A 21230-nucleotide genomic window follows, 5' to 3' on the forward strand; every position below is an offset into this window, starting at 1 on the left:
TTAACATGAAATACAGTCCTTACAAAGGAAAGCTTTCTTCTTGTTCTTAGTCAGTTCATCAAAGACCTCCCAAAACATCTGTATGGTGAGATGGTCTGCGCTTTATTCACCTTCATAATGTGTGTTCTAATCATAGTGAAAGAGACTGTTAGTGTTGGGTAGATAGCTTGTACTGGAAGGACTGTAAGGTGCTTGTTCAGGTTTGCAGCTACCACTCCCCGGAGTGTCGGCCAGAACACTGCTCAAGGCCCGGATGAATGTTCAGAAGGGAGACAATGAAGACACCGAGGATAGTGCAGACTCTTGTATTGACTTCACACAGTTGAAGGTAACAGGGATTGTCAGAGGAGCAGGTATTGCATACAGGTTTAGGTACGTGGGCATGGGTGTGTGTGTGTGTGTGTGTGTGTGTGTGTGGTCTGTTGCTCATTAATGCACACTTCTCACGGAATAACCAATTCTCTGCCGGTAATCTGGAGCAGAAAAGCTCAGGTGCTTTGCCCACGTTTCTCCCTGGACATAGTCTCTCATACAAAGCGGTGGGGTGACCTCTACTGGCCACTCTAAAAACTACAGGTGAACTAACAACTGAACAGAATAAAACCATAACTACGGGGCCTTTTGTACAGCCGCCCTCAAATGTATGAAGTACATTTGCTCACAACAAAAGGCAATTTTACAAACAAAGTCACGGTGATTGTCCTTTGTCTTCGTCCGGGAGGGCAGGCAGCACCACCAGCCTCGCCACAGGTCGGGTGAAGGTCCGGTCCTTCACCTTGATGTCAGCAGACCTGATGTGCCCGTCGGGACTGGGGTGGACTTTGGAGATGCAGCCCACGAGCCAGGAAGCACGAGGCAGCTGAGGATCTACGATCATCACCACTGAACCTTCTGTGACATCTGCGGGGGATGACCGCCATTTCTGCCGAAGCTGCAGGCTTGGAAGGTACAGCCGGATGAATCGAGACCAGAAGTGGTCAGCCAGCACCTGGGAGTGCTTCCACCTCCGGCGACTCAGGAGCTCTTCTCTGGGGTAAGCCACTTGAGGAAGTGCTCCGTCAGGCCGCCCCATCAGAAAGCAGTTGGGGGTCACTGGATCAGGATCACTGATGTCAGACGGGACATAACCTAGTGGTTTGGAGTTCAAGATGCCCTCCACCTCCACAAGGACCGTGCGGAGGACCTCTTCTTGAAGGAGTTGGGATCCTACTGTAGTGTAGAGTGCCGTCTTGACAGACCTAATCTCCCGCTCCCACACTCCCCCGAAATGAGGAGCCACTGGTGGATTGAAGTGGAAGACGATCTTATCGGGAGCCGGAGCTTCTGCAGGTCAGAGGTCATGGCTGCAAAAGCTGCTTGGAGTTCCCTTTCTCCCCCACGGAAGTTGGTCCCTTGGTCTGAGTACAGCTCAGCTGGAGTTCCTCTCCTGGCAATGAAACGGCGAAGTGCCATTAGGAAGGCATCTGTATCGATGGAGGTTAGGACATCAAGGTGGACCGCTCTGATAGTTAGGCACTTAAAGATGATGCCCCACCTCTTCTCCACACGGCGCCCGATTTTGACCTCAAAGGGTCCAAAACAGTCCACGCCTGTCGAATAAAAGGCAGGTTTGTAAAGGCGGAGGCGCGCAACTGGCAGGTCCGCCATCTTGGGAACAGTTGGTCGGGCTCTCCATCTGCGGCACTCAAGACAGGTCCTTTGAAAACGCCTAACTGCTTCCCGGCCTCTCAGGATCCAATGAGTGCGCCGAATCTCTGCGAAGACCCTCTCTGGCCCTGGATGGCGCAGGCGACTGTCGACGTCCTGGATGAACAGGCGGGTGACTGGATGTGTCGGATCCAAAACTAAAGGATGGGAGCTGGTAAAGGCGAGATCTTCAGAGCGGCGAAGACGTCCACCTACACGGATGACCTCATTCTCGTGGTCGAACTCAGGGGATAGTGCGAGGAGACGACTGCTGCGACTGATGGATTTCCCCTGCTTAAGAAGTCGATACTCCTCAGGGAAGCTCTCCTGTTGAGCTTCTCTCAGGACGTTCATCTCTGCTCGAACATAGTCATAAGCCGATGAAGTTCCACCGCCTTTGGCCGCCCCATGCAACTGCGTAATAGCAGCTTCCAGCAGCTGTGTCCAGGTGTCATATTTGCTGAAGTTCGAGGTGGCGGGGTCGAAGGTGGTAGAAAATCCACAAAAGGTCTCTTTACGGAGCTCAGATGGGCCTGGAGGCTCAGCCAGGGTGCCACTTGGCTCTGGAGGCCACTGTTCTGGACCTAGGAGCAGGAAAGGAGGCCCTTGACTCCATCTATTGGGTCTGGTCAGCTCGAGAAGGGACTTCCCCCGGGTTATATCATCTGCGGGGTTCTGGGCTGAGTCCACATAGCGCCAGGTGTGCGAGTGAGTTAATTCCTGGATCTCAGCCACGCGGGTGCCGACGAAGACCTTGAAGTGGCATGACTGGGACCTCAACCAGGTGAGTACAGTTGTGGAGTCAGACCACAGCACTATTCTCTTTATGTCCAGAGTGAGCTCATTTCTCAGGAGACGGGAAAGATGAGCTCCGGAGAGGGCACCACACAGCTCAAGTCTAGGCATGGAGAGAATGCGTTTAGGGGCAACACGGGAGCGAGCCATCAGGAAGGCTAGATGTGAGCTGCCATCACCTGTCACTGTTCTCATGTAGGCCACTGCGCCATAAGCCTGCTCTGATGCATCACAGAATATGAGAATCTCTCTCTCACTAACTGCCTCCATGATGTGCTTTGGGAGATACGGGCGAGGAAGCAGGACTTGTGCAAGGAACAGCAATTCCTCTTCCCAGGTTTTCCACTGCTGGAGTAGTTCTGGTGGAAGCTGCGGGTCATCCCATCCCCTCTGTTGATCCCAAAGGCGCCTCACCAGCATCTTGGCTCGGGTGGTGTACGGTAGGATAAAGCCAAGTGGGTCGTATTGGCTTGCGAGAACTTTATAAATATTCCGCATGGTGGGGGCGCCATAACTGATTTTGCGGTGTCTGTAACCCAAGGTGTCCATGGGGAAGTGCCAGCTAAGGCCCAGAGTTGGCTCAGAGGTGTCTGATTTGTCTTGAGTGAGCCAAAGTTCTGCACTTGTGGATCTGAGGTCTTCAGGTAGGTGGCCAATGGTGCTGGGTTCATTACTGGCCCACTGGCGAAGGACAAATCCAGCAGAAGACAGAAGGGCTCTTAGCCTGTCCACTAGGTCCCGGGCTTCTTCAGGGGTTGGCACGCTCTGGAGAAGGTTATCAACATAGAAGCACTGTCCCACAGAGTGACGTAGCGGATCATCTCCTTCCGTGTGGTCCCTGGCGTGGCGCTGCAGAGCGAAGGTTGCACAGCATGGGCTGCAGGTTGTACCGAAGGGGAGGACCTGCCATTCATAAATGGCCACCGGTTCCTCGGGGTGCAGATCCCGCCACACAAACCGCAGGAGGGAACGATCCTCGGGAAGAAGGCAAATCTGGTGGAACATACCTTTAATGTCACCACTAATGGCTACGGCATGCTCTCGAAAGCGAAGGAGGACACCAAGGAGTGATGCGCTCAGGGTAGGCCCAGGTAGAAGATGTTCGTTGAGGGCTTGGCCTTGGAACTGGAACGAACAGTTAAACACAAGGCGATCTTTGCCATTGTGGCTAACAAGGTGGTGAGGGATGTACCATGACTCATCTGCTTGAGCAACCTCAGAGGGGGACACCTTAACCACCGAACCGGCCTGGACCAACTTCTCTATCTCCGCCCGGTAGATCTTAGCTCGTTCTGGATCTTTCTGGTGCCTTCTCTCCACACTTCTCAAACTGGGAACGACAGCGTTAGGGCTAGCTTTAAGGTGTGGCATGTTCCCGCGGCGAAGGAGGGGGGTGGCATAGCGTTGGATGCCCTCGTCATCTACACGAACTGTCTTCTGCTCTAGCAGGCTAACTGCATAGTTATCTTCTCTTGAACGGGTAACCACCTTGCCTTCTGGCACCGGGACAACATCTACCTGCCATAACTTCTCTACATGTTTGAGTAGCTCACTCACCTGGGGAGGAAGGGCAGTCGTGAAGAGGCACTGTTGTGGCAGCGAAGAGGAACCTATAAGGCTGGAGGGACCCTGTAGTGTCCACCCTAACCTGGTGCGCATAGCAGCAGGACCACCCGGTGGACCAAGACGGACAGCTTCAGTTGGAGTGATGAGCTGTGGGTGGTCACTGCCAATAAGAAGGAGAGGTTTGACCTTCTTGAAGGACTGGAGAGGCAGGCCTCGGAGGTGTCTGTACTTCCGCTGCAAGGACTCCACTGGGTAGCTGTGCTCGGCTAGGTCGATACGGGTGGTGGTGAAGGCGTTGCGGACTTTGTACTTCAGCTTAGGTTTGCCACCAGGGGAGATCTCAAATGAGACACATGATCCATGCAGAGTTTGCACATCTTGCTTGATAGTGCGCAATGGAAGTGTCTCTGGGATGCCTTGAAGGTCAAGCTTCTGGGCAGCGGTGGGTAGCAGCATAGTCCTCTCTGACCCATCATCCAAAACTGCGTGAGTGCTCAAAGTCTTGCCATTATGGTGAAGGATGACTGGGACAACCTTTAACAGGACTTGGCCGCTCTCTGTAGGACGATCGAGGTACAGGACGCCCGTAGGATTCTCACCTTCTCGTGGGGGAGCAGACACTGGGCCATGTGGCTTCAAGGACTTCGAATTCACGTCGTGAAGGACCTGCAGATGACGACCCTGACACAGGCTGCAGGGTTTCTTGAGGGTACACTGTGCTGCCTGATGGGAGCGTGCGCAACGCCAGCACCTCTTGTTAGTCTTTATCCAGTCTGTGAGTTGTTCGCGACTCAGCTTGATGACCTCCTGACACTGACTCAGGTGATGGGCACGGTTATCGCAAAAGGCGCAGTAGGGTGGCTGCCTAGCTTTGTTTGGAGTGGTACCTAGTGACCTGGGTGAGCTCTCTCCACTGTGAAGAACCGCAACAGAGCGTCTGCTTGGTCTGACATCAGGCTTCTCTCTGGTGATCGCTGGAGTGGGCAGGCCGTCATAGTCCTGACACCAGGATTCGTACTTTAACCAGGTAGCCAGGTCATCCAGGGTGTAAGCCTGACCAGAATGGTTATACATGCACCGACGGAAATCAGCTCTTTGCTCTGAAGGAAGCTTACTAAGGAGTCGAGCCACATGGGAGCCACACTGGAGTTCGACCTCCCCATCAGGGCCTAAAGTCTTCAGCATGCCCACGAGCGACTGGATGTGGAGAGAGAATCGCTCAAATGCGGCTGCATCCCCTCGGCGGATGTCAGGTGAGTCCATGACAGCAGCAATTCTTCTCAGGGCAAGCTGGTGGGGCTGCCCAAGCCTGTCGTTAAGAGCGTTCATAGTGTCACTGAAGGGCGTGGCAGAATGGAGGTAAGCGTCCGCTATCAACTTTGCTTCCTCCAGGTGTAGGTGATCTAACAAGACTTGGTACCTGAAGAGCTCTGAACTCTCCGGGGGCAATAAGTTCTCTAGCGCCATCTTTAGACGAGCAAATTCCCCAGGATCACGGCGTGAGAGCTTGGGAATGCTTGGACAAGGCCCCCTGTAGGTCAAGAAAGGAGTAGATGAGGACGGGGGTGGAGTTGGCAGTGGTTGCAATGGAGGGGGGTGTGCTCTCGGAGGCGGCGCTGGAGGGTAGGTGATCCTTGGCTGAGGAGAAGTGAACCCTGGCCTAGATTCATGTGGGGGGATGATCTGACTCTCCTGTGCAGCCATAGACTCCCTCTTCAGATCCTGGAGCTCTTTCAGCATCGTATCGATGCGGTCCGCAACTGGACCCTGGCTGGAGACAGACTCCTCCTTGAACACAACAGGAGGAGGTGGTGGAGGCCAGTCCTCTTCCTCTTCAGCAGGGGGTGGCTGGAGATGAACAGCAGGGGCTCTGGGCGGTGGACTGAGCTGCAGACTCTCTGCACGGTCCAGCAACTGCAGCAAACTAGCATGAAGGGCCTGGAAATTAGCCAGCCCGGCTCTCATCTCGTCATGCGACTGCTGGAACAGGAACCTTTCACGCTGTATATCTTCTAACTCTGCTCTCAATGGTGTGACATGGCCGTGTGAGCCGTCATCAGAGGGATCAGACGGAGGATGGTGGGAAGAACGGTTGTCGCCTCCTGTCCCACTTTCCTCCTGGTAACCTGCACCAAGCCCGGGGAAGTCAGTCTCATAAGCTTCATAGCGGAGGGGACGACGTACATTACGCCGTGGGCGCGCACCAAGAGCTGAGAAGTTCTGAATATCATCCATCTTGTTAGGGTAGAAGCAGCTTATATCCGGCTCGAAGGACCATTAATGTTGGGTACATAGCTTGTACTGGAAGGACTGTAAGGTGCTTGTTCAGGTTTGCAGCTACCACTCCCCGGAGTGTCGGCCAGAACGCTGCTCAAGGCCCGGATGAATGTTCAGAAGGGAGACAATGAAGACACCGAGGATAGTGCAGATTCTTGTATTGACTTCACACAGTTGAAGGTAACAGGGATTGTCAGAGGAGCAGGTATTGCATACAGGTTTAGGTGCGTGGGCATGGGTGTGTGTGTGTGTGTGTGGTCTGTTGCTCATTAATGCACACTTCTCACGGAATAACCAATTCTCTGCCGGTAATCTGGAGCAGAAAAGCTCAGGTGCTTTGCCCACGTTTCTCCCTGGACATAGTCTCTCATACAAAGCGGTGGGGTGACCTCTACTGGCCACTCTAAAAACTACAGGTGAACTAACAACTGAACAGAATAAAACCATAACTACGGGGCCTTTTGTACAGTTAGATATACCAAAGATAACTCATTCACAATAATGGGATGTGATAAAAGAATTGCAGACAAATTACATCTTTGTATCACTAACAGCTGTTTATCTGTTTCAGCTTTTCCCAGTCACTGAAGTCTTTGCCCACCATCACCTCTTGCAGCTCCTTTGGCCTGAAGAGTTTCACCAAATCCTGCTCACACACCAGGAAGAAGCCTCTCTTGAACTCCTGAAACACATTCTCCACTGATGTGTTGAAGGCATGATTCACGTAGGCATCCACAAACTCCTTCCTGTTTGGAAGATAAAAGTAGTGATTTACATCCACACTTTGGTCAAATCATGAACTGTTCTGTTCCATTTTGTTTAAAGAGTGGTCGCTTTATATCTCTGCCACTGATATTTTACTGTGGTTACTTGGCCCATGGTAATTCATTGTGTAGAAACCTGAAAATTAGTGGTGTGCTTCAAGGATATGCATTTGACCTCTTTCTGTTAGATGCTTCACATTGGCCACAAAAGAGTTTATGTAATAAAGCTTTGTTTCTTTGTAGATGATATGCAGTTATATATTTCTGTAAGCTGACTTTACAGATCAGCTGCCTTTGTAGGCTGATGTAGAGTTATTAGATTAGATCATAATAAGTTATGACTTGTTATTATCTATAGCATGAAATCTTTTTTTTCAAATATATGTCCCAGCTTTCATCACTTGTGACTCTATTGTACTACTGTACTCTTGCTTCTTCAAATCGTGTTAAGGAAACCTCAGACTGCAGTAATTAGGGATTTACTGACACCAGGTAAGCAATGTTTAGTGTAAAATACACATTTTTATTGTTCCAACAAATAACCAATGTTACATATGTTAAAGATTTGTTATTGGAAATAATTCAACCCCACCAGAATTAAACAAAACACAAAGAATAAAGTGATAAATAATACAGAAGTGCTCTATTGGATTGTATTACATAGTCAGATGTTTATAGCAATATAGTAGTTATAAAGCAATACATTCTCCTGTTCATGTTTGTCTGAGCATAAAAATTAGATTTGATTCATAAGAATTATAATGCAGCAGTAACTTAAATTATTGGATAAATTATGACATATTAAGAAAAGTCAGATAATTCTAAAGTGCCTCATGATGCTGATGCTGTTACACAGCTGTCTTATGTGGGGATGTTGAATTTTTTGCATTTGCTATAGTGTAATATTATTGTAATACAGTGTAAATTATCCTGAGGTACCACAGGAAATAAAAAGATGAGTTCCAAGAGTAAAAATAAATCTCATCCCTCCTCCTCGGCTCAGACACAGTGCACGCTCCTTTAGAGCTGCATACGATCCACCATCACAGTGTGAATTCTGTATCTGCTAGCAGGGCCTCTGTCAGTCTGTCTCACATGATCTCCTTAGTTGAGTAAAAAGGCAGATACAGATTAGAGTGACATGTCTCTGACTCAGGGAAGTGCTGATCACAGGTGCCGCTCTGAATAGCAAAAACCTTCATCTTGACCTGGTCAATGACAAAAATAGGAGCTCTCCTGTAACCAGTCAGGAACCCTGAAGAACAACAATGGAAAGAAAATATAATTTTACTTATCTTATTTTTTTTGAAAACTTTTACATACATCTTATCATCATCACATCACAGGAAAAAGTATTTTTGCATATTTGTCACATTTATGTGTAAAAAGTAAATACAAAACACAATTGTTAATTTATAATTTCATTCATTAAGGGAAAAAAATATTCAAGCCTAGCTGGCCCTATGTGAAAAAGCAATTGACCTCTAAATGTATTAACTGGTGGAAGCATCCTGGCAGCAAGAACTGCAGTCAAGTGTTTGTAATAACTGGTAATGAATCTTTACATAGCTTTGGGAGGAATTTTGGCCCACTTTCCTTGGCATACGTTTTTGTACTTTGAACAAGCATAATAAAAACAGAATTAGGGCTTTTTTTTAAAGGCTTAACGAGGCTATGAAGAATCTTTCATTTCCATCCATCCATCTTCATCCGCTTTATCCGAGGCCGGGTCGCGGGGGCAGCAGTCTAAGCAAAGAGGCCCAGACCTCCCTCTCCCCAGCCACCTCCTCCAGCTTATCCGGGGGAACTCCAAGGCGTTCCCAGGCCAGCCGAGAGATATAATCTCTCCAGCGTGTCCTGGGTCTGCCCCGGGGCTCTAGAATTCGCAATTTACAGTTTACAGGTGAAGATTTTTCCGCAATTTTTGTGAATCGCCTGTTTTTAACTTAAATGGGGCATGCCTGGAACACCTCACCCAGGAGGGCCCATGCTTGTCAGATGCCCGAACCACCTCAACTGGCTCCTTTCGATGTGGAGCAGCAGCTGCTCTACTCTGAGCTCCTCCTGGATGGCCAAACTTCTCACCCTATCTCTAAGGGAGAGGCCAGCCACCCTTCAGAGGAAGCTCATTTCTGCCGCTTGTATCCGCGATCTCGTTCTTTTGGTCACTACCCACAGCTCGTGGCCATAGGTGAGGGTAGGGACGTAGATCGACCGGTAAATTGAGAGCTTTGCTTTTACACTCAGCTCCCTCTTCACCACGACGGACCGGTGCAGCGTCTGCATTACTGCAGCTGCAGCCCCAATCCGTCTGTCGATCTCCGGCTCCCTTCTCCCATCACTCACAAACAAGACCCCGAGATACTTGAACTCCTCCACTTGGGGCAGGAACTCATCCCCGACCCGGAGTGGGCACTCCACCCTTTTCTGGCTGAGAACCATGGCCTCAGATTTGGAGGTGCTGATCCTCATTCCCGCTGCTTCACACTCGGCTGCGAACCGTTCCAGTGTGAGCTGGAGGCCCTCACCCGGTGAAGCCAACAGAACCACATCATCCGCAAAAATCAGAGATGAGATTCTGAGGCCACCAAAGCGAAAGCCTTCCGCCACTTGTCTGCGCCTAGAAATCCTGTCCATAAAAATTATGAACAGAACCGGAGACAAAGGGCAGCCCTGGCGGAGCCCATCACCCACCGGGAACAAGTCCGACTTATTGCCGGCAATGCGAACCAAGCTCTTGCAACGGTTGTATAGGGATCGAATGGCCCGTAGCAATGGGCCAGACACCCCATATTCCCGCAACACCTCCCTCAGGACACCCCGAGGGACACGGTCGAATGCCTTCTCCAAGTCCACAAAACACATGTAGACTGGTTGGGCAAACTCCCATGCACCCCACCCTCAAGTATCCTGGAGAGGATAAAGAGCTGGTCCAGTGTTCCGCGACCAGGACGAAAACCGCATTGTTCCTCCTGTATCCGAGGTTCGACTAACGGACGAACTCTCCTTTCCAGCACCCTGGCATAGACTTTCCCAGGGAGGCTGAGGAGTGTGATCCCCCTGTAGTTGGAACACACCCTCCGGTCCCCCTTCTTAAAGATGGGGACCACCACCCCGGTCTGCCAGTCCACAGGTACTGCCCCTGATCTCCACGCAACATTGCAGAGGCGTGTCAACCAGGACAGCCCTACAACGTCCAGAGCCTTCAGGAACTCAGGGCGGACCTCATCAACACCAGGGGCTCTGCCACCAAGGAGTTGTTTAACTGCCTCAGTGACCTCGCCCCCGGAGATTGGCGGGTCATTCCCCTCATCCCCAGACTCTGCTTCCTCCTCGGAAGACGCGTCAGTGGGATTAAGGAGGTCCTCGAAGTCCTCGAGGTCCTTCCACCGCCTGACAATTTTCTCAGTCGACGTCAGCAGCGCTCCGCCAGCACTATACACAGTGCAGGTAGAGCACCGCTTTCCCCTCCCGAGACGCCTGACGGTTTGCCAGAATTTCTTCGAGGCAGTCCGAAAGTCTTTTTCCATGGCCTCTCCGAACTCCTCCCACACCCGAGTTTTTGCTTCAGCCACTGCCCGAGCCGCATTCCGCTTGGCCTGTCGATACCTGTCGGCTGCCTCCGGAGTCCCACAGGCTAACCAAGCCCGATAGGACTCCTTCTTCAGCTTGGTGGCTCCCTTCACCTCTGGTGTCCACCATTTGGTTCGGGGATTACCATTCACATAGGCCTCCACAAACTCCTTCCTGTTTAGGAGGGAAATTTTTAAATCAGCAAATATTTCACCGAGACAAAGGTGCTGCAGAGGAACCTCACAAGCACGTCATGTTTTATATGCTTACTTATTTTGACTTGTCAGTGGCTTTCCAGGAGTTTGAGGATCCAGGTCAACATCTATTCCATCCCAGTTTATCTGTAAATTAGTTATAAATCAGATGAGTTTAGCTGCAAAACCTGAGAATGAGACAGATTACTGATCATCTTCTATAGTAAAACACATACCCAAAAGTCCATGTAGAGATTATCCAGAACATCATCTTCATAGTTTAAGATGGTCTGCAGAGTCCTTTAAAGAAATTAAAACAAAAAGTTGTATTAAAAGAAGTTCGACTATGTACATTTTACAAGTTTCACAAGTTACTGTAACTTTTGACACACGACAACTTAAAATACATCCATCCATACATTTTCTTCTGCTTGTCCGGGGCCAGGCTGTGGGACCAGCAGCAGCATGTGTTACTGAAATGAAATGGATACTTACCGTCCTACAGTCGGGCTGAACTCCATCATATCCTCCAGTGTCGGCTCTAAACTGAGTAGCTTCTTGAACAGAACCAGTGGGAATGGTAAGTGTATGATACACTGGTTGTACAAGGCCAAGCCACACAGTAGTCCAAACAGGAAGAAGTTTCTCTTGCTCTCCTCTGTTGCCTGCATTAATAAAAGTTCACTTTGGTTCTATTATTGCTTATCGTTAAAATTTCAATCCTTTAACCAATTTTATACAGTTGGTGGGCTCAGTTTTAAAGTCTTACATTGGAGGGAAACCATGCCAGGGTTTTGGAGTCATTGAGCATGAACAATCCCAGATTCTTCTGACACCATTTTAAGAAACAGGTGGTGAAAAAGGTCTCGTTTGTAGACATCTTTGGTGTTTGGGTCCTCATCAAAATGGACCTGAGAAATAGAAATATTAGAGATGCTTCTGGAAAGAACAGTTGCAGAAGAATGGCTATGCATTAATCATCAGGGGAAAATCAATCAAATATTCACCACAAGGTGGCTTCTTGAAGTCGCTGTGAGGAGCAGCTGCCAGCTCTCTGAAGGTGCTTTCGAAAAGTGATGCGCGCTGCAGCTGCAGTTTAAAAAATTTGGGTTTTGACTGGGGAATCCATCCGTAAGGAAAAACAAAAAGCATCTGTGGAGGCGCCTGCTGTTCATTCTGCACGACAAAACAAAGTATCATGATTTTAAAATAAATTCTCTATTTAAATTCCAATTGTGATGTATATAAGGCAGCTGGTGAACCAAGTGAGCTAGACTGGCTCTTGCTTCTGTTCTGAGGTTCTGAAACTGACGCCTGCCTGAACTGTGAGTGAAAAGAGTGCTGAGAGAACTAAAACAAATAAAACAACAAAATGTTGGAATCTTCTGCAGCACTGAGGGCAGCTGCTGATTTATGATTGTATTCTGTTAGTTTATTTTCTGTTGTGACTCCTTTGTTTTTTATAGATGGTTGTTTTGTCTGTTATATAAAACTGCTGAATAGTGTAGCTTTAAAGTGCGATCACTAAAACACACTAATGCAGACTGGAAAATTACAAATTCTGCTATTGTTTTCCTGTAACAGGGTGGTGAAGTTACCTGAGTGAATGCAGAATTCATGTCAAAAACCAGCTTCTTTGATTTCAGATCCATCACAAATGGGTACTTGCAAAGAATCACAGGCAGATCATCTGCATTCTGGAAAAACAAAGAAACAACCCACATAAACAGTTAGTGAGCTTAACAGTGTGTTAACATGAATGAGTCATTTTCTGGGTTGACTGCCATCTTAGCAGGTTCAAAGTACTTGTTGTCAGCTGACCTCACCTTGAGTTTTGACTTTGTTCGCCAACGTTTGAGATCCTCCTTTAGAAACATCTGGCTAAGCTCGAGGCAAAAAGTTGTTTCTGGGATTTTCTTGTTTATCTCATTGGTCTTAAAACAAGAAGTGGTAGTATTTGTTATACTGGCTGTGTGAAAATCCAACTTTTTTTTGTTGAAAAGCTGAGCAGTAATACATTTAATTAATTTTTGATCATTTCTGATACTGACATAGTACATATGCTGGAGGATTAGCAGTACGTTTCTGGCTTGAGCGTTGCAAGAAGCAGACTTAAAGATTGGGATCCACGAGAGGGCCGTCTTTCACACCTGAACATATCTGATCGTGTCGGAGGGTGACAGTGAGGACCACCATTCCCCTGAGGATGACAAAGTTACAGTCAGCTCTTCACTGGCTGATATCATGGTTTAAGAAGTCTAGAGTGTTTGTTAGAATAAAATGCTATCATTTAATACATTGATGCATTTAAACAGTATATACTAATCCAATAAATACACTTTTAATAGACGTGCTGAAGGTTTTAAAGTTCTTAAAGTCTGCCTAAATGGTAGCAGCGACTGCATCAGCAAGCTTTTTGCTCTGTTGCCATCTGCATTTCTCTATGCATGCATGCAGACGTTCATTGAGAAGCAGGAAGATCCTCAATCCTTCCACTCCCACAGGGTTCATATCAACAGATGAAAGCAGCTGCAGAACAGCAGTCTCAGCCTGTTGATGCAACTTATTATTAATTAAAGGTTTAATTAAAGTCCACTTCTTACTTTTTTAGTTAATTACTCATCAGGTTACAAACGTGTGTTAGTCACATTCCAGTTCAATACCTCTGCAAAAACAACATCTCGAATCATCAGCTTCTCAAAACTTCACCGTGCAAGTGACAAGTCCAAACCGGAGTACTTTGGTGAAGTTTGGAAATGTTTATCTTTGCTGACATGAAGAAAATGACAAATGTGTATATTCAAATGTTAAATTCAACAGATATAAAGAAGTCGTGATCATGCTCATAAATGGTGTTCTTACCTCCTGTCAAGAAAGCTTTGATTCATACAGGATGGAGATGTGAGCATCCTGTGAATTTCCCTGTGAAGAGTTCATGAGGTTAGTCAGTAACACTAAGACTACAGTGTACATGCTGTGCAGCAAACCAGTTACATACAACAACAATAACAGCTGCTTTTGTGTTAGACTTACTCTTTTAGATTTTTCCACAGCTTTGGATTGTATGCAGAGACCCATTTGTCAATCATGTTATCAATAGAGTGTTCTGTCACCTTGTTCTTTGTGCCACTGCCTGACTCATGATCAGCGCCCTGTGAAAGAAGCAAAGGTTCATGTTTGGTTTAGACACATGACCTCACAAGTAGATATAACTGGTAAAGCCATGTTTACATCCTCCCACAGGTATCCTTACTGCAATGTATGCATTTGTGCTGGTACCTCATTAGGCGTGCATGTTGCAAATGAAGTGTTTCCTCCTGCATAGATGTTAGAAATGTCTAGAATAAAAACAGATGAGAAATTATCTACCTAAGAGTGAACTGTACTGTATGGGATGGTTTTTCAGTTCCAGAAAGAAATATAAGATATAGCGACTTGCTCTTACAGTGGGCTTAATTTGTGACATTTAGGCAATAAACCTTTTTGTTGTTAACTGTGGTTAACTCGGTTATTTGGATCAAATTCAGGTCCAGTTTTATTTGCTTAAATTATTTTTTTTTATCAGCACTTTAAAAACATACAGCAGAAAACCTAAAACCTGCCGTGAGTTCATGACATTTATTTTTAGATTATTTTAAGTTTTCCAGTATTTGATGCGTGGCCAAACATTTTGTCTATGATTATATTCAAGCCCTTATAGTCAGAATTACTAATTATTTTAAACTAAAGCTTTACCCAATTATCTATTGGGCTATTGGCTCATCTGTGTTACACCTGCAGCAAGTGCAAAGCCCAACAGTGCAGCTCCTCACTGGTGTCAGAAGACGCAGTACCTCTGAGTAGCACTTTTTATTGCTGCATAGTGAATATATGTGTGTGTCTTTGTCAGGTTTATAACCTCTATCTATACAGTTGGATGTGACACACCTTAATTATTACTCTAATAATAAAATTATTTAATTGTTACTGTTATTTTTGTGAAATTGTAAATTGAATCGACTCTTCTGTTCAGATAAATGTATTTACCATGTGGCAGTTGCACAGGTAGTGGCACTGATGCCTGAGTCTCGTCTCCACATCCCAGCTGCCCTTGTTCATTACACCCAAACGAGTACACCTTCTTGGATTCTGTCAGTACCAGTGTGTGACAGCTGATTGAGAAAAGAGTGCATGAAAAGGACAGTCCACAATGTAAAACATTTTAAACATCTGTGTTGTTGGTGGACCTCAGTATGATCACTCTGAAGATATAAGACAGAAGTTGAAGTTTCCTGTTCGCTCAGCAGTAAACGCTTTTCTTTTTCAATTACAGTATTTATGATATAATTATAATTAAATGTTACCTCCCACATGCAACCTTTGTGACCTTTGCCCCCCAGAGCTCTGCAACAAGCCGAGGACACTGTTCATTTTGTAACGAGTTGTGGCCAAGCTGTCCATATTGACCAGAGCCAAATGTAAACACTGCACCGTCCTGAGAACCAGACAACAGTCCATATTAAATTTTTGCCATGTACATATAGTTATCTCAGGAGTTTGTGGAAAAGCAATCAGAAGCCAAAGAATAAGAAACAAAAAGGCACTTTCATAATTAATGCAAAATGAACAATGATAGTATGAAATTACTGGAATTTCTTCTTATTAAAAAACAGACAAATAAAAGAAACCTCAGTATAAATAACTGGAGTCAACTAGTGCGTTCATGTTCACAGTGTACACACAGGTGCTCACACACACAAACTACTCCCTTTTTGGCTCCTACCTCAAAGCACACTGTGCACTGTCGATCTTATGTGCTGCACAATAATGTTTAATATTTAGTATTTACAGTTATATTCCCATATATCATCGTGATGTTGTTTGTTCTATTGCTCTCGTTTTCTTCTGCTTGTTTTCTTTTTTCATTCTCAACAGGTGAAATTAAAAAAGAAAAAAAAAAAAACAAAACAAAAAACAATAACATGTAATATTTAGTATCTACTGTTAGCTAGTTTATTGTGATTGTGTTGTTTTTATTATGTTGCTCTTTGTTGTTTGTTTTCTCTACTGGTTTTTTATCTCCATACAGGTGATCCAGGTGTTTTGTTTGTTTTTCGTTTTTTTCTTCCCCCCTTTCTCACCATCTCTTCTCCCCTCTATTTTTCTTTCTCTCCCTCTCCCCCAGTCATGTCTGTCCCATCTTTAAAAAACGAAAATAAAATAAATACATAATTATAATAAAGGGCAATCAAATGGACCAATATGGCAAGGCCATGATGATCCACTTGGTAAACTAAATCCACTTGGCATCTTTCTTGGCCTTCAGACAACAATTCTGATGGCTGAAGATCCAAACAGGACAGGCAAAAAAAAGAAAAGAAAAGTAATTTATATGTCTACAAAACAGGTTCAGTTTGTAACTGAGAGAGTTACAAACAGCTCAGTAGTGCTGAATTATATTTCCAATAAAACACAATTTCATATGTTGTAGTAACAACACACTGCCACAAGATGGCAGCCTAGGCCTACTTTACCATGCTGTTCCAGTAAAAAAAGGAAAAGTGACAGAGCCCTGAAAGAGTGACAGTGACACTTTTTATGAACTCATCTGTAATGTGTCACCTTTTCTGTAGAATGAAAAAGTGCTTCCCTTCTTTTAAAGTAAATACAGGCTTACAAAGATCCTCTAAACATGTTTCTGAAATAATCCTAAACACAATCATTAAATCAAAAATGCAAGAAACAATTTATTTAATCATTCTTTTTAACTTAATTCCTTAACTTAGTAAAAAAAAAAAATAGACAAAAACTTTTCTGCTGTCTCACCTCTGTCAGTTTTCATGCTTTTGCAAGAACAGGTGGAGGTGCAGGTGGAACTTTGACTTCACTGCGGTTTGTATGTGCAGGCAGGAGTGTGACATCTCAGAACAGCAGAGGATTGTCGAGCACAGTGACTCCTGCTGCGACGCCCCTGTCTGACTGTCCTGAGCTCTTGGTCCTCAGCAGACGGCCCACACACTCATTCATCACCATGTCTTTACCCTGCCTGTAAGAAAACCAAGAAAATGCTAACATTAGAAACAGCCACCAACCAATCCCTTTTACTCCACCACCCAAAAACCAGTGAGAAACACTAGCTAGTATTAACTTGGAATCAAAGTCCACTAATCCCCAGGCTCCCACCATAACATACAGTCCAACACAAACTCCACAAACTGTCTTGCTTCAGCTGACTTTCCTTCACCTTCTCTCCAGACAATCTGTTGTGCTCTTTTCAGCACAAAGCCACACTCCTGCTCACTGATCCTCACCTCTTTTTAACCTAGTCTCACAACTTTGTCCCATAGCTCGCACATCCTTTCCACCTCCATCTTTCTTCCCAGCCAACTGATACATATCTTTTGTCCTTCCTTAAAAGCCAGCCTAAGAAATTCGATTTTATAAACGCCTGATAAATGAAACTGTCATTTTCAAAAATCGCATCATCCAAATTCATGCAGCGTGGCTAAATTAAGAATGAATAACAAACCCGAGCTTCCTTGCTAACATGATTAACAGCTAAATACTATCACAGTGGAGGTGTAAAATTACTGCTAAAATAGCTCATATGAACTCTGATACTGGACTATGTATTTATCAAAACAAATGATCTGATATTACAAACTAATGATTGCTTTTTACAGTATTAGCCCAGAGTGATGTAAGGCAGGGTGGTTAGTCAGCCATAACCTGCTGACAACTTGTATCTGGTAGCTTTTTCACATCCTGATCAATGTTGTTGTCAAGTGTGTCTCATATACACTATTATCTCAGTCACAGTACAGCATGCATGAATCACAGTAGATACACAGTAATGCAAAACAGCAGGCAGTCATGTATGTGTCGTCACTGTTTTGACTGAGGCTAGCTCATACATGGAATGCAAGCAAATGCTGCATGTGTGTGCAGATCCACACATGCACTGCTTAAACTTCCCTAGTTTAACAAATGGTGAGCAATAAACAGAAGTTTTCAACCTTTTTAAAGATGCTTCTATCCCCCCTGCTGTACCTCCTACTTCTCGCTAAGACTTCAAGACAAACCGTTCTGCTACTGACAAGGCCACTGATACTGTTTTGTCCCTCTCTGGACCCTGAAGACGAGCACAACCACAGAGAAATAAATCAGAGGAATAAAATCCAAATGATATTGCTTACACTGAACAGCAACACCCAGGTGAGGATTATGTACACAGACTGACACAGCGACAGGTCTGTTGTCACTTATATCAGCCAATCAGGGCAAGACTTGGTGTTCCTTTTTTTTTTCAAAAAGGTCTCAAAGACTTTAGAGTCAGACTTGTTACAGATCATCAACTTTTCTTTAATGTCTGGTGTGTTTCCAGAATCACTAAAAACTGCTGTAATAAAACCTATACTGAAAAAGGACAATCTTGACAAGACACAAATGAACAACTACAGGCCGATCTCAAATCTCCCATTTTTAAGTAAGATCATTGAAAAAGCAGTTTCTCAACAGCTCAATTACTTCTTAAAACAGAATAACTGCTATGATGCCTTCCAGTCAGGTTTTAGACAGAACCACAGCACTGAAACTGCTCTGACCAAAGTGTTCAATGACATATGTCTGAATACAGACAGTGGAAAAATGTCAGTCTTAGTTTTACTGGATCTCAGTGCAGCATTTGATACAGTTGACCACAACATATTACTCAAACGACGGGAGAACTGGGCAGGTCTTTCAGGAACTGTACTAAACTGGTTCAAAACATACTTAGAAAACAGGAAATACTTTGTATCAATAGGTAACTTCACATCTGAGCAGACAAGTATCACATGTGGAGTTCCCCAAGGTTCCATCTTGGGACCCTTTCTGTTTAACATTTACATGCTCCCACTGGCACAGATTATAAAGAACAACAAAATAAACTATCATAGCTATGTAGATGACACACAAATATATATCACAATGTCACCAGGAGACCAAGGCCCTGTACAGGCTCTTGGTAAATGCATCGAGGAGATTAATGACTGGTTGTGCCACAATTTTCTCCAGCTAAACAAAAACAAAACTGAGGTAATAGTCTTTGGCGCCAAAGAAAAACGATTACAGGTCACCAGAGAACTTCAATCTATACACCTAAAAACCACAAACAAGGTGAAAAATTTGGGTGTAGTGATGGATGCAGACCTAAACTTAGAAAAACACATTAAGACAATAACAAAATCAGCTTACTATCACCTCAAGAATATTTCAAGGATAAAAGACCTGATGTCTCAACAGGACCTGGAAAAACTAGTCCATGCATTCATCTTTAGTAGGCTTGACTACTGTAACAGCATCTTTACAGGTCTACCTAAAAAATCAGTCAGACAACTACAGCTCATTCAGAAGCTCATTCTGCTGCTTGAGTCCTCACTAAGACCAAAAAAGTGGACCACATCAGTCCAGCTCTGAGGTCTTTACACTGGCTGCCTGTCCGTCAGAGGATAGACTTTAAAGTTCTGATGCTGGTCTATAAAGCTCTGAATGGTTTAGGACCAAAATACATCAGTGACCTCCTGACCCAGTATGAACCTTCCAGATCCCTCAGGTCATCTGGATCCGGTCTTTTATCAGTTCCCAGAGTCAGAACCAGACACGGAGAAGCTGCATTCAGCTTTTATGCTCCTTATATCTGGAACAAACTCCCAGAAAGCCTCAGATCAGCTGAAACACTCAGTTTATTTAAATCCAGGTTGAAGACACCTATTCTCAGCTGCATTTGAATAAAGCACCAAATCCACACTTTTAAGCTTAAATTTCAAAACTTATATTTAACTATTGATTTTATCTACTGTTCTGATTTTATCTGTTTTGATTTTATATACTGCTTTGTTTGTTTGTTTGTTAATTAGTTAGTTAGTTTGTTTGCTTGTTTTAATCAATTTTAAATCATGCTTTTTATTTGTTTTTGTTTCTAATGTCTCTGTAAAGCACTTTGAATCACCTTGTTGTTGAATTGTGCTATACAAATAAACTTGCCTTGCCTTGCTTTGCTTAGCAGGGAAAGAAATAAACTTAATGATAATGATGTTCCAGTTTCTCATGAATACGAATCACTTTAAGCAAGTCTGCAGGTTTCATTTTAGTGTTTTTAACTAAACTCTTTGATATAATCATTCTGAGTGCAAATCAAAAGGTGGACCTGTTCAGAAGTGTAGTTGTCAGGCATGTAACTGTTCCTGAAATACACCACAGTTTGCCGTCCCGTGACACTGCCCTACTTCTTTGAGCCTCTGGAGAACAACATCAATCCAAAACAGCAGACAGCCTTTTCAAATACTTTTCTCTAAAGAATGCAAATATGAAGTATTGTTGCTCCCCTTTGTTTCTGATAATGTCACTTTTACAAATTGTGTCCCATCAGCTCTCATGGCTGGTTTGGCTTTGAGGGTCAGGGAGGACAAATATGGAACGCCAGGACTGCCATAATGAATTAATTAAATACACCATTAAATAATTAATTAAATGTGTCAATAATTAATTAAAATTGGAATTAATTAATTAAATAAATAGTTATGACACATGTAATTAATTAATTATTGACACATTTAATTAATTATTTATGTATTTCACATTTTAATTAATTATTGACACATTTAATTAATTAATTATTGACACATTTAATTAATTATTTATGTATTTCACATTTTAATTAATTATTGACACATTTAATTAATTATTGACACATTTAATTAATTATTTAATGATATATTTATTTATTTCATTTTGGCAGTCCTGGCGCCTGGCTCTCGTCATGAAATAATTTTATCTGTCAGCCTCACCCATCAAACTCAGGGGGCGGGGTTAACGCTGCCCATGCAGCTTCTCTAACATTTGATTGGTTGCCGTGCAAAGTAAGTCAAAACAGGTCGATCCTAGATAATCGATTGCTTGTGTAGACTTGGGGCAGCCAGTTATCCCAGAATGCAGATCAAATCACAGGCAGCAATGGTGGTGGTGTAGTTTTAAAATACCCCGTTTTTCTGTCACCAGCTACACTTTTAACAGTGTTTTAGCCGCGAATGTCGCGCCGTATGTCTGGTCAGGTTGTCAACATAGAACATGCTTGCAAAAGTGCTCAGATGTTTTCAGAGATTTCACTAGCTCTGCTAACAGTTAGCATGCAGAGCGCACCGAGGGGGTACATTAACCGGTTTGTTTACATATTCCACTCTCCGTGTTCCACATGTTGCATTCGCAGATTCTCATTTTCACCGAACGATCGTCTCTTTCCGCCTGGTCTTGTGTCTCTGTGCTTCTGTAACATAAAGAACGAGCTGACATTTTTCTCACGAAACCAGCGATCAGCTCAGCAGACCCTCAGTTTACACTGGTGTCAAGCCAGCCTCCA

The 21230-nt window shown here is 44.6% G+C and overlaps 1 pseudogene; it reads right to left on the reverse strand.

The window, feature by feature from the left end:
- LOC146571318 (E3 ISG15--protein ligase HERC5-like) lies at positions 1 to 15444 on the reverse strand (annotated as a pseudogene).
- Positions 15445 to 21230: the final 5786 nt, after the last annotated feature.

Source organism: Mchenga conophoros, linkage group LG7 (genome assembly GCF_057382185.1).
Source record: "Mchenga conophoros isolate Kocher_MC1m ecotype Shallow Benthic linkage group LG7, M_conophoros_male_GT1.1, whole genome shotgun sequence".
NCBI classification, from domain to species: domain Eukaryota; kingdom Metazoa; phylum Chordata; class Actinopteri; order Cichliformes; family Cichlidae; genus Mchenga; species Mchenga conophoros.